Source organism: Heliconius melpomene, chromosome 15 (genome assembly GCF_056956725.1).
Source record: "Heliconius melpomene rosina isolate 202511_hmr_F chromosome 15, ASM5695672v1, whole genome shotgun sequence".
Lineage (NCBI taxonomy): Eukaryota > Metazoa > Arthropoda > Insecta > Lepidoptera > Nymphalidae > Heliconius > Heliconius melpomene.
In genome coordinates, this window is record NC_140403.1 from 1,164,610 (window position 1) to 1,180,027 (window position 15,418).

A 15,418-nucleotide genomic window follows, 5' to 3' on the forward strand; every position below is an offset into this window, starting at 1 on the left:
CAATGCAAGTTGAGAAGTGGGATTCGTTATTCTTCTTTTTTTGCAGTGTCACACTGTGTCCTGTATATGTACATATATAGCAAGTAGACAGATGGAACCTAGTGTTAAGATACTCCGTTCTCCTCGCAAAAGCAAACTAATAAAAAATATTCTTCATTAACCTAAATATTTGCTGTCACAATCTTATACATATGTATGTATAACACATATAGTAATAAATTTTGGTGAATCTTCTCGAAGTGCGCGTACACGAGTCCTATATCAACAATCTTTTATTCGTTAGCCTTTATTGGAGACTAGTGGTCGTCCGTAACTGTGTTTGCGTAGTCTTAACGGCCAAAGAAAGTGAAATTTCCTTTTTACCCGTTTCTAATAATTAATTTTGTCGAGTGGGAATCCAACCCACAACAACAAGATTTTCCCCACAAGGGAAAATGTTGAGACTATGCTCTCTCTCCACCAATTCCGGGAGAGACCATGTAGCCGTAACGGGAAAGTTTTGTAATTTTAAATGTTATCAACATTGAACGTTGAACTATTTTATTTCTTTAGTACTCTTTGACTGATCCGTGTAATGGTGTGATAAATTAAAAAGTTTATTTTGCCACGACTTCTTATACTGGGAAGTGTTTTAATAACTTGTTGGGATACAGCAAATTAAGAAATTATGGAAAATTATACATATCAAATTCATTTTAAAACCAATAAGTGGCCAGTCGTGGCATAGGGTCACAAGTGTGTTATTGTGAATTCGAGAGTTTGTCTTGAGGAAACAAAATATTTAATACTTTTATTTCCTCGCTCTGATAACGTGGCAAAGTGCGGCGTTGAGTTCCGCCATTCAACACACAATGCCTCTAGAAATCAACGCAAAGTTGAGTACGGAACTATTTTAATGGAAAGGTGCCCTGGTTCTCTTCTTCCACGTGACGCTAAAAATACAACAAAAAAAAACATACTCCTGTTTTGCTTTAACAACCACATCACTGTAATAAAACAAAATTATAGGAAAATAATTATTCATAAGTGATTGATTAATTCAAATAAAAACTGCTTCCTAATATTTTTTTGCTTCACGCAGTATCCCGCACATAGCAGGGCAGGCTACTTAATATGCTGTAAATAAATAATGCTAAACGGTGAGTGTTCACTGTTCGTGCGTGATACGCTCCAATAAGGACGAATTAAACGATTTATAAGTTACTTATTTACAATTTTACTCTAAATTTCTTGTAAAATATTATTTTATTGAAATATAAATTTGAATCTAATAAAAGCTAAAGGCCATGGAACGCGACAGGGGGTCCGATTCCCATTCGGGAGAATGAAATATTTAAAATTTAGATTTCTTCGCTCTGGTAATGAGATAAAGCGCGGTGTTGAGTTTCGCCACTCAACACGCAATGCCTCCAGAATTCGGCAGAAAGTGGAGAACGGAGTGTCTAAACAGTAGGTTCTCTCTGCCTACCTTGCTGTGTGCTGGAAATGGAAATATAAACGAAAATAAATATTTCACTTCCTCCAGTGGGTATCGAACCCGCTGCGCCACGACGGGCTCTATTATATGAAACACTATTTAAACGTTTTGAGTAACCTACTATACCTGCAGTCAGGTCAGGTTACCTCGGGCATTTAGTATGCCTCATAGGTATTTCGATTGGTCCACGAGGCGAAGCGCCAAAAAAAAATAATAGTTATTAAGTTAAAAAACCAGTAACTAGCTAATAATTAATAAGCTTAAAAAACAGTAATACTTTTCCTTTTTTAAATTAATATAATAAAATAACTTAATATTACTTTGCAAAGGTAAAAATTGATGTCTTTCATTTAGATGCTCAAAGAAACGAGGAAAGTTTGTTAATAATGTTTCTAATGAAAATATTCAGTGAAATTCTATAAAGCATTCTCGAACAAACGGACTTCTTGATTGTTATAATGTATTTTTGCGGTAAGTAATGAAAAATTTTAATATCTAAGTAAAATCTTATATTATTTTATAATTTTATAACATTAATAAGTAGATATAAATATATCGTGTCACAGGGGCACAATGGTGCGAATTCAATCACGACAGGTAGTGGGTTCGATTCTCATTCGGAGAAATTAAATATTTCACATCTTCATTCCCTCCACTTAACACTGGGTTCTCAGGTGCCCTCCACCTACCCTGCTATATATCCTTAATTGTTGGGCTATGTGCGGAATAGGTACAGCGTGAAGCAAAAATAATGTATAAATATGTGGTAAAGATATAATATATTACTTAAATTTCTACAGGAAATAAAAAGAAATATATCTCCATAAATATATAATATAAGAAACCAACAAATCCCCAAAGCATCTACTTACAGGCCACGTACGGCTCCAACGTGAGGTGCATACGCAACTGCAGTGCTTTAAAAGTTCTTTGACGTTGTAAAAATGGCCGGCAGTTGCAGATAAAGTATTGAAATTTTTAAAATGTTCTTACTGAAATAAAGCTAAAATTATTTATGATACGCTATCGGTGCTGGTTGATGGTTATTGGTTCGATTTCTACTCGCGGTATGATTTTTTTCATTTTAATTTTAAAAACACATGAAAAATATTAAATTTAATATTCTAACTAAAAGACACGGTCCGTTTGAAATACAAAAAAGTCCTTGTAACCAGTCCGTACTCGTACAGTACTACTTTCAGTTGGTAATACAAGACGTCTACATCTTAGTGCTTCGTTGATCACGGTCAAGGTGGATAAATAAATAATAAAGAAAAAAAAAGTTATATAATAACTTGTACTAATTTAAGTAAAATGTTGAGTATTGGGCGTCCCATGGAGAACATAATGTCACTCCGTTCCCATTAAGACACTTCAGTTCTTCACTATTCGTCGAATTTTACTTCGCTACCAGACCTTTCTTGATAAATTAATCTTGATAGGAGTATCCAATAAAATATTTTTTTTTTCAATTACTGAGATTAGCGCGTTCAATCAAACAAACATTTCAGTTTTATTTTTTAAATATCAACATTTTTTCGAGACAGGCCAGTCGGGGCACAAGTGTGAGACTGTTGACGTAGAAGTAGAAGTAAAGGTTCTGGGTTCGTTTCCCATTTGAGAAAATAAAATATTTAATATTTTAATTTCATCGCTCTGTTAACGAGGCAAAGAGCGGCGTTGTATTCCGCCACTCAACATTCAATGCCTCCAAAATTCAGAAAGTGGGGAACAGAATTTTCTTAAAATTAGTTTTCCAAGTTATCTCTGCCTATCCTGCTGTATGCGATATACAGCGTGAAGCTCAAAAAAAGATGGAACTACTAAGTACTATACAAAAATGAACAGACTGTATAACTGTTCTATTCATCAGACACATTATTCTCACCTCATTTCTATATAACGATATAAGTACGTATTTATGTACATACGTATGTATAATGCGTTCAGAACTAATCGCGGCTATTAGCGCGGAGGCATCGCTAATGCTGGTTCCAGCTAGTTTTGTTAGGCTTGTTATACATTCATATTTATTTTCTTATTTTTTTTATTGTAAGATCGTTAAAGTATTATTTAATATTTAGGAAAGAAGAAAATTTTATACGTTTTTTTTTAATTTTATAATTCCTGCGATTGGATATCAAATCCACAACTTTCGTGTTTAATGAAAAAATAAATATAACTAAAATTAATTTGTGGCCATTGTGGCTCATGGGCACAAGAATGTGACTGTTACGCGACGGTTGTGAGTTCGATTCCCACTCGAGGAAATGTATTATTATTTATTAATATTTTTATTTCTTCACTCTGGCACCAGGGCAAAAGACCAGCGTTGAGTTTCCCCACGTTCCGGAGTGTCTTAACACTAGGTTCCCTCTGCCTAGTATGTGTGCGGAATGCACCTGATTTTAATTATATAACTTTTAGTACGTGTATAGACGCCCTTAGTTAAAACACAGTAGTTGACACACTGGCCTAATGCCCACAGCTGCATTGTCTTTGATTTAATATAAGCACATATTCTATAGAAATTCATAGTGCACTTTATTCTCATACATTTACCTTATACTATAAACGAAACAGTTTGGGTTCGATTTCCACATAAGGCGAAAGGCGAAGAAGGTAGGAAACAGGCGAGAAACGTAGTGTTTGGATCTCCGTTCTCTCTGGCTACCCCGTTAGCTTTTTTATTGTTGTTTATGTTAGCTAATAAAAATACTTGTTACTAAGCCAAGTGAATATACAAAGCAATTCAACAGCCATTATAATTGCCAAAGCTGTCAGTTTTAAAATGTTGCCATTTTCAAGCTAAAATCAATTTCATTATTTTGTTTCATACGAACGACTCTAATTGCAAATTACACGGTCGTCTCACTACAGTGGAATTGTTACCGATATTTCGTATTTTTGTAAGTATTTTTGCATAATAAGTCTTTGATTAAACGCGGCGTTGTGTTCCGCCTCTCAACACACAGGGCCATGAAAATTCGGCGGAAAGTCTAGAGAAGGGAATGCGTTAATAAGAACGGAATCTCTTAACACTAGGTTCCCAGGTTCCCCTTGTCTTTCTTGCTAAATAGTTTCTTTTATTAATATATTTTTTTGCGTTTTGGATAATATTTTTTTAATATCAATTAGATATTCTAACCTAAGTGGGAATCGAAGGCACAACAGTCACGTAACGTACAGTAAACGCTTTTTTTCAAGTAGTGTTTTGTTTTCTTAATAAATTAATTATGTATTTTTTTAATAATTTATTTATACGAAATATCCGTCTATTGTTCACAAGTTACTAGTCCATGTACCTACTAAAATATCGTTCGATCTAGCTAGTACTACACGTAGCTAAGCTGGCTGTCGACGTGTCAGCTTGATTGAACATTGTAGGTAACAAATAGGAAAAGTTGACTAACTAAATAGTTTATATTGAATCTAAATTACTATTTTTATTATAGAAGTCATTTTGACTGATGAATGTCGATTCTAATACCGTTTAGGGGGGAAAAATAAGTATTTTTGTAAAGATTTTTCATTTATGGGATTGAATTCCATAAAATCTATTTCCAGGATATAGCATGAAAAAAGTTAGATATGATATTTCTTCATTTGCACTACCATTTAACGATGTTTTTACATTTTTATAAACAAGGTGAATAAACAAAAATAACATTGAAAAAACTACTTTTACAACAAAATCTATAGAAATTTTATACATAAACTAATTTAATTAAAATATTTTATAGTGCCTCCCTAGTAATGTAGGTCAAATTAATTAGATATAATTAACAATAACGTTTTAATCCAATACGTACGTACGTAATTTATAAAAACGTTATTTATATCCAATCAACGATAATAGCTTCGATTCCGTTTTTATAATGCTAATAAGAACACAGCGTTCATTTCGGTCTCTCAAAAAAATATCTTTAAGTATCTGAAAGAGTGCCCTTAATTAAAACACTGATATGTTGAATGGCGAAAAAATCCACGTGGGATTGAATCCATTACCATAGCACTTGCAGTTTTCACTATATAACTGCGCTATGATAGCTTTCTATTTATATATATAAAAAAAACTTCACTCTTATTGCATCGTACATCGTACAGTAGACGAAGGGAGCCTAATATTAAGAGACTCCATTACCCACGCACTGCTCAATTTGCAAGACATTGCAAGTTGAATGGTGGAATTCAACGCCGCATTTTGTTAAGCAGAGTGGGGAAATAAAAATAAATTGTATGAAATCATTTCCTCGAGTAGGAACCAAACCCGCTATCTTCGCGCTTACGGCTGCACGCTTAAGCTTCAATAGCTTCAATAGCCACGTCTCAATAAACGTAAATATTAAATAGGTAAACATAATTAAAATTACGTTGAATCAAATCAGCTTCACGCTGAATCCCGCACACAGCAGGGTAGGCAGAGGGAACCTCGTGTTAAGACAATCCGTTCCCCACTTTCCGCCGAATTCTAAAGGCATTGCGTGTTGAGTGACAGAACTCAACGTCGCGTTTTGCCTCGACACCAAAGCGAACAAATGAAAATATAAATTTCAATAAATATTTCCTTTTCTCAAGTGGGGATCGAACCCACAACCAGTCAATTTTGCAGGCGAACCTAAAAGGGGCAATGTCACAAACAGATGATAGGGTGATAGAGGCACTGATCCAAAAACTTAAGGAAGGCGTTCTGCATAAGCCAGGCCAAATCTAAAATTCCACACATAGGTGTTATTATGTATATAGATATTATTATGTATATAGATACATAATAATTATACAAAAGACTATAATAATATATGTAAAAAAAAAAAAAAATTGTCGGTAGGGGTCTCATCCAACCCCTCTAGTATAAGCTCTAGATATAAGTACAGTTTAAATTGTCCCAAAATTAACATTAATTAATTGTTAAATTACGCCACATTAAAAGAACTTTCTTAAAATAAAAAAAGGCACGGGCAACTATGCGCCCGTGGATGTAGTTTTTTAAAATAAAAAAAAAATAAAAAAAAGTCAATTTTGCAGCACACTTTATTCATCTGCGCCACGACTGGTTACTGTTACTGCGACACATAATATATTTTTAATTCTCTTACAGGTGTGTAGGTTAAATTAATTAAGTCCAATAATCCCATTAAAATTACATAAGCTATTCTAAAATCGTTAAAGACCGAATGTTTAAGGAAACGGAAGACCGTCATGCTCCAACAGTATGGAACATAGGCGGCGCACGCGCCTTTGTTAATTATACTTGTTTTCCACTGTAATTCTATATGAAGCTATATATAACTTTAAAGAGCAGTGTAAGTTCGATTCCATCTTCATAAATTATTACCTATATTTGAATTATTTTTATATAATATCCCCGCTCTAATTTTAATAATAGTGAAGTTTCATATCATGCCTATTTTGCTATATATAGAAAAAAAATATTTTTTGATGAGTAGAAATCGAACCCACAACCAGCAGACACTGTTAACTGCGAAACAATGGCAGCTTCGCTGTGGTGTCGAAGCAAATCGCAGCGTTGAGTTCCGCCACTCGACACGCAATGCCTCCAAAATCGGCGGAAAATGGGGAACGGAGTGTCTTGGCACTAGCTTCCCTGTAGTATGTGGGATACATCGTGACACTAAAAAAACTTCTGTTTTTTATTTATTCACGTTAAAATTAGTTAAAAAACTTAAAGCTAGATATTTTATAGCACAAGTAAGCTATAATCCAGTCGTAGTAAGCTGCGCTTGCACTCGCGCTGATATTAGTTTAGTTGTTTAGATCATTTCATAGCGACCGCGCGTTTTATACTTTCTTTCTTAATTTCTGGTAAAAAAAAACTAAAATAATAATAAAAAAATATGTATATAGTCTGTGGTGACAGTGATTGTTAATACAAAATTAAAATAGTGTTGTGAATAATAAATATGAATTAAAAAGTTAAACATTATAAAAGAAATTAAAAAAAAGTGTTTAACAAATGTCAAAATTTTATTAGCATTTTAAAATTATTATTTCGAGAAGAAAAATGAAAGATTGCAGGTAGGAGTAAAACAAATGAATATTTCATATATACTTTCTTCTCTTCACCCGCTTTGGCTGTTTGCGCTAATGTCTTTATTTATGTAATTATTAAATCGTAAGATTTATTACTTTGTGTCACATGACGAAATGCTTTCCAATGTTGAGATTGAGATTTCTTTGCAAATATGCCGCGTGTTTGTTTGTTGTAAGGTTTTCTATATGCGACGGTCGTCAGTTCCTTTCTCATTAGGGAATGTATTTAAGATATATGTATATAAATGTTTTTTTATTTTAAAACATACAGCAATAGGTTCTGTTTATAAGAGATTATCCTTATTTTCTCAATTTTTAGAATCATTTGTTAGTGCTCTTCTAAGCTTCCTAATCTACCACTTTCGAACAACTTGAATGATTACGACCTGAACTGACAATGACCGTATTAGGCGGTCAAGTATGGGAGTGTAGGTCAACGATAAGCATGACTTATAAATATTGACAAACTTAAATTTGCAATGAGTACATACGCCCTAATTTACTTATTTTTTCTGTGAAATATTTATTTTATAATATTTTACTTTTCGGATTTTGTTTATATTTGTAACTTTTTACTTTTCACTTTTCTTGGAGAAGTACCCTGTAGGTTTTCCTTACGTGGCCAATTTCATACAAAATGCGCGTGTCTTTTAATTGCTATGACTTAGAAGCTTGGTTTTTTCTGTGCTTGAAGGGACCAAAATCCTAAATATTTGATATGAATTTTAACTTAGACCTTGAGTTAAATGGTCCTGACAGACGAACAGACCCTCAAAAAAATAATTCTATAAATGCTTAGTTTTTTTCTTTTCAGGTACGGAACTCTAAAGAAAAAGCTACGTATTTGAAACAAATGACAATACAGACAATGTTAGACAACAGTATAATAGTATTGTCTTTTAAAACAATTAACTTCACTTTTATTTATTGAAGGTCGCTAATTCGATTTCAGCCTGTGAATTTTTCTAAGATTATTTTTGTGTACCTAGTTACAGTATATGCAAGTGCATACAACTACACGTATCTACAGTATATATCAGGGTAAGCAAAGGGAACCTAGTATTTAGACACATTCCGTTTCCCATCTTCCGCTGCATTCTGAAAGCATTGCTTGTTGAGGGACTTAACTCGACAACAGAGGGAAGAAAAAACATATATTTCATTTCCTCGAGTGTGAATCGAACTCACAGCCTGTCCGAGCCTCATATACTCATAGATAATATGTAGATAGTATATCAAAACATAATATCTCTTAGTAGACTTATAATTAGGTATTCTAAGTAGGTAGTAGGTAGTAGGTAGGTACTCGTATCGTCTAACACATGTAATACGATAGCTTGCGGTCGTATACACTTCAACCGCATTTACGCGGTTTCCAAATTACCTTCGAGCTATGTGAACACTTAATAATAATTGATATTAATATATTTGAAGCCGTCGTGGCATGGTGGCAGGTCATGTGATTGGAAGTCCAAGGTCGAAAGTTCGTTTACTATATGGGCGATTTTTTAAATATTTTTGTTTCCTCGCTCTGGTAACAAGACAACGCACAGCGTTTAGTTCTGGATTCCGAAACTGGTAACATTAACGCCATTATTTTAAAGTAGACAACTTTATTTGGTTCATCTTATAATTGCACAATACTACCCAAATTCATCGGAAAGTGGGGAACGAAAGTGTCTTAACGGGAACGAAGTCTATTAACTTTAGGTCCCCAGGTTCCCTCTGCCTACCCTGCCATGTGTGGGAAACAGTGTGAAGTAAAAAAACATATTATAAAATTATAAAATGTGCATACATATCTATTTAAGAATTTCACATATTTTTTATTTGTCATCAACAGTTATAAGAGCTTCAGAAGCAACATTTCTATACTGTATACCGTTCTTTCGACCAAATCGAATTGTATCCGTCACATACATTTTAATAGAAATAGCGGATTTAAATATAGATTAATATGGCGATTCGCGTGTCGAGAAAGTGTTTAAGAAATCTATTTTTATATTGTTTGAACCTGTGACCCATTAATGATTTTTTTAACGATATAGGGAATCAAGCTATACGTTAGTTTATTTTTAGCTTCACGCTGAATCCTTTAAAAAGCAGGGTAGGCAGTGGGAACATGGGGACCTAATGCTAAGACACTTAGTTCCCGTTAAGACACTTCCGTACCCAAATCTACGCCGAATTCTGAAGGAAGTTCCGGAACTCGACGCCGAAGCAAGAAAATGAAAATATTTCCCGCACATAGCAGGGTAGGCAGAGGAAACCTAGTGTTAAGATACTCCGTTCGCCACTTTCCGCCAAATTCTGGAGGCATTGTGTATTAAGCGGCGGGACTCAACGCCGCGTTTCGGCCTCGATACCAGAGCGAACAAATGAAACTATAAATTTAAATAAATACTTCACCTTATGCCCCGGTGCCACAACTGGCCTCGACCACGTTAGTTTCTTATATTAAAGTAAGTTTACTTGCTCAGTTATGGCGTTTTAAACGTGCCAGTCACCATTATATTTAACAATGTAAAAGGAGATGTAATAAAAATGAAGAACTGAAATCTATACTGGCTTTTATTATTATGCAAGTACAAGTTGGCTTATGGCTTCAACTATGGATTCAAATGGAAAAGTGAAGTTCTCAAGTTCGTCCGTTTTTACAATGATTTGCACTGTTATTCCACTCCTATTGGTTATGTAATATATCGTATAACCTTCCTTAATAAATGGACTATAAACACAAAAATATTTTTTCAAATCGAACCAATAGTTTCTGAGATTAGTGTGCTTAAACAAACATACTCTTCAGATTAACAATATTAAATATAGATAAAGACATAGATAAGTATAACATTATTTATTAAGTTCTTTCCGCCGCATACAAATAATGCAAAAATACGTAAAAAAGGAATTTTTCAATATTCATGATTGTAAGTAAAATGTATTGAAGAAATCGATATTATTCGCGAACAGACAACATGTTGTAGAAAAAGTGTAACGCTTAAGTAACATTTGTCACGCGAACGGTATTTAGAATGAAGTATTTAGATCTGCTAGGTCTTGATGCTCATTCTAAGAATATGGACTTTTTTATTGTATATATATATGTATATATATACTAATATAGCTAACTGTGACCGTGTTTGAATGAACGCGCTAATCTCAGGAACTACTGGTTCAAATTGAAAAACTATTGATGAGTCGTTTTGTTAGCTTCACGTTATATTCTGCACATATCAGGGTAGGCTTAGGAAGATCGAAATGGAGAACTTAGTGTTAAGACACTCTGTTCCCATTAAGACAATTCCGTTCCTCATTTTCCACCGAATTCTGGAGGCACAACCTGTCGCGTATCTACTGCCCTCAATTAATCTTCATAATAAAACGATATCCATATAATATGTTTAAGGTACTACTGGTTCGCATATAAAAAAAAGAAGAAGAAATTGGCTATATCCATTACATAACGGTAGTATATTTTCATGTATATAAATTGAGGCCATAGTAGCACAGTGGCACAAGCGGGGTACAGTAAACACGACAATTGTGGGTTCGTTTCCCACACAGGGAAGTGAAATGTTTAATATTTACATTTTTTACTACTACTCAACACGCAATGCCTCCAGGATTCAGCAGAAAGTGGGGAACGGAGTGTCTTAACACTAGGTTCCCTCTGGTCCTCCTGCTGTGAGCGGGATACGGCGTGAAGCTGGATTGGATTGATTTTTTTTTATATATTAATTTTCTCGCGAGGGCTCATAGAAGCCAGTTATGTATATACTCGTAGAAGTAAAATATCGATAGAAGAGCTAACCCATTAATATTACATTAGCACACGCTAAAACAATCTCCACATCATATTATTATACATGGTGTGATATTTTCTTGAAGCTTTCTCTTGGGCGAGCTTTTATATGACATACTTACAGTTTTCTATTAAAACTTGTTGTTTTTATAACATGTTTTCTTGATACCTGTAGGAAGTGGGTTCTAATTCCACGACTAAGATGGAATGTGGCTATCGTGGAATGGAATAGTGCTTAATATTAAATACGATGGTCGTGAGTTCGACCTTCAATTGTGGAAAGAATTGTTTTTATTTATTCGGTCTGCTAGAAAGTAGCGTTGAGTTACGTCAATTAACACGCAACCGCCTACCCTTTTATAGTCAGAGGGAACCTAGGCAGCTGGTGTCGTGACAATGTGTCTCACATTAAGATTTACGTTCCCTACATTCCGCCAAATTCTTAATATATTTTAGAGTTGAGTGGCAGAACTCTACGCCGCATACATAGCTATAGAATATGTCCATATTTGTTAACAGTATAGCTACTCCCACTACGCCAAGACGGCTTCTTTATTATAATAACTAAAAATATTAATTAAAAAAACACGTTAACATATTCAGAACACTAGGTTAGGCCACAACGAAGGCTATCTTCACGTTATAGGCATGTAAAAACGGAGAAAGCACTGACAGGTTGCTGTAAATTATGCCTAATGACATTTTGATATCGTTCTAATGGTTAGAGGAAAGCTATGTAAAATTAATATTTTTTTTGTTACTAGAAGTATATTAATAAGATTATTGGTAAGTTAATTGCTTTCTGAAGGATGCTTTTTTGTGTGGTTCTCACAGAATAGAATTTTATGGCATAATTGAAGAATTTATTATGGCAGTAAACGCGAAGATCGTGGATTCGATTTCAAAGTGGGGGAATGGATATAAAAATTACGGTGAATTATATTTTCTATGGTAAGACAAAGCTATACGTTGGTTTAGGCCACTCAGCACTTTACACTAATCATTTAAAATATCTTTGAAAAATATTCATAGGAAGAGGGAACCTGGGAATCTGGTGTTAAGACACTTACGTTCCCTACTTTCCGCTGAATTGTCGAGCCATTTGAAATTAAGTGACGGAACTCAACACCACCGGCTTGCCTCGTTACGAGAGAGAGGAAATGAAAAAAATAAATATTTCATTCCCCTGAATGGGGATCGAACTAACAAATGATAATATCATAAACATAATACAATACATAATAAATTGAGATCATCTTGGCGCAGCTGCAGCGAATGCAACCCGACGATTGTGAGTTCGATCCCCGCTCGAAGTATTTGTTTACATTTATATTTTCATTTCTTCGCTCTGTCGTCGAGGCATAGAGCGGCGTTGACCTCCGCAACTCAACACGCAATGCCTCCAAAATTCGGCGGAAAATGAGGAACCTAGTGTCTTAACGCTAGGTTCCTTCTGCCTACCCTGCTGTGTGGGGGATACAAAAAATGAAGCTGAAAAAATAATTCTATACCAGCCATTCCAATAAAGTATAAACAAAAGATAGATAGATATCTAATATTGAAAATGCGGTAGTGGCCTTTCCCCGAGCGTGCCACTTGCCCGCTCTACCTTGTTAATTACAAGCTCAAGTAAACACTGTTTTTTAAATCCACACTCGACTTGTACTTCCGGAATTTTCTTTGCTTCTGCTTGGTTACATGAGTTACGATGTAACCTGGTGGTCGTCACGTCGGTGTATAATAAGTGAATGGTGAATGATGGATATGAAGCTACTAGGGGGACCATTGCGGAAGTAGATGTGGTATTGGAGAACGGAAGTGTCATAATGAGAATGGAGTCTCTTAACACTAGATTCCCAGGTTTCCTTTGCATCCTGTTAAAAAAAACAATGATGTAGGTAGTGGGGACCCACGCCGTGCCTCGCTTAGTTTTATAGGAGCAAAGGAAAAAATATTTTAAATATGATCTTTTACCTCGAGTGATGACCGAACCGACTTTCGCGTTACAGCCAGATGCTGTTCTACCATGGAAATTACGCGATTTAGAATGCTAAAATCTTTCATGCCCTGCCTCCTTGGGTAGTGTAGGGCTATAAAGATTTACGGAAAATGGAAAAAACGGGAACGGCAAAAAACGGAATTAGACAAATTACGTCATACACTCTTAGATCAACTATACACATGTATAGTCGTTCGAAGCATACAGTCCACGCAAACGAAGATGTAGGCGATAACTAGTTATTTAAATATAAAGGATGTAAATTAAAATTCTAACGAGTATATTTTGTATTACATTTAGTATAACTATATTCATAAAAATAAATCGATTGTTACTTAAGAATATAAGTCTTAATGTCATATTGTTATTCCGGATGCATACCTATGATATAACTTCCGGTAGCTGTTAATAGTTGTGTTAAATAAAAAGTTATTTTCTTCCTGGTTACGTTATATTTTTTTATATTTACTCGGTGGCCTCTCTCTCTCTCTCTCCCTCTGCCTACATACTATGTCGGATACAGTATGAAACTAAAAAAATGTAAATATAAAGCACCAGTTATATTTTACACCACCGTTCTACAAGCTTAAAATATCTAAAGAAAATAAACTTTTCTACATATTATTTAATGATAGCTTATAGTATATCTAAGTAAGATAATTTATGGTAATTTCGAAGTGTTTAACGTGCATTGTGCCCGCTATACGAACAGTACTGTTATCTCTGTGGCATGTAGAGTATAAGTGTTTTTGCGGAATTCTATTTCGGAATTATATTTTATCATATTTTTTTACATTCACGGTGTATCCCGCATATAGTAACTGTATGCAGAACCTAGTATTGAGACACTCCGCTGCCCACTTTCCGGCGAATTCTGCAGGCATTATGAGTTGTGTGGCAGAACTCAACGCCGCGTTTTGCCTCGACACTAAAGCGAAGAAATTAAAATATTAAATATTTAATTTCTTGAGTGAGAATCGAACCCACAACCTGCCGCGTTCACAGTCACACACTTCTGCCCCTGCACCACGATTCTCTGTTTTGTTATAAGAACAAGAAAATAACAAAAATCATTCCCCCGAGTTTGAGTCGAACCCACACCTTAGATCAGATTAGTTTTCACAAATTAACAGACAGACTATGAATTTCTCAGTATATGTAAATCCACCATTAATAGTGCTAAATAGAAAAAGTTATGGCCAACCGTTATAATGTGGTCGTATAACGTTTGTTGCATATTCATGTTAATTGGATGATGTATTGAATATATTATACATTGATTTTATATAAAATATTATTATTTGATATCTCTGAGGCCGTCATAGCGCAGTGGCACAAGGGTGTGACTGTAACGCGACTGTTGTGGGTTTCATCCCTACTTGAGAGAATGAATTATTATTTATTAATATTTTCATTTCTTCGCTTTGGCATCAAGGCAAAAGCCCGGTGTTGAGTGCCGCCACTCAACACGAAAAATTCGACGTAACGTGGGAAACAGAGTGTCTTAGCACTAGGTTGTCTCTGCAGAGGTTACTAATAAACCACTGGAGTTTAAGCTTATATAATTTATACCGCAGAGTACATTCTATAGCATTTGTAGCACTTGTTGTAGAAGAGGTAGCGTTTTATTTTTTTTCTTAAAACAAAATGTATAAGTGTATGTTAATTTTAAAAAACATAATATTTAAGCATTCGGGAGAATCAATTATTAACATTTCTTATTTCTGGAGCCAAGAAAAAGCGTGGAATTCCACCACTTAATACACAATATCCCGAAAGTTGTCCAAAAAATGGTAAAACATGAAATGTCTTAACACTGTGTCCTTTGCTTACGGTGCGGGATACTGCGTGAAGATATTTTTTAAATGCATCACTATAAGTCCAATATAAAGAGCCTAAGCACATTCAATTTCAATTTATTGCTCATTGCGGTGAGATTTATGAGCTGTATTGGAAACCAATACCTCAGCGTATTGAATGTATATATATTACAACCTTTACTTTATTTTTTTCTCTTTTTTAATTATATCTCTTTGTATATATTAAAATATTTAAGTAAATTAAATTTACGACTAGTGACCGGCTCGCG

The 15,418-nt window shown here is 34.6% G+C and overlaps 1 protein-coding gene across 2 annotated transcripts in view; it reads left to right on the plus strand.

Moving 5' to 3' along the window:
* Positions 1–7,253: 7,253 nt before the first annotated feature.
* mwh (multiple wing hairs) overlaps positions 7,254–15,418 on the plus strand; it is a 73,924-nt gene continuing 65,759 nt past the window's right edge. Inside the window, exons 1-2 of one of the 2 annotated variants that reach the window (XM_085197940.1) lie at positions 7,254–7,513; positions 8,343–8,483. The gene's annotated coding sequence lies outside the window, so the exon portion shown is untranslated. The remainder of the gene's footprint in view (positions 7,514–8,342; positions 8,484–15,418) is intronic. The other variant, XM_085197939.1, reaches the window with a different exon arrangement.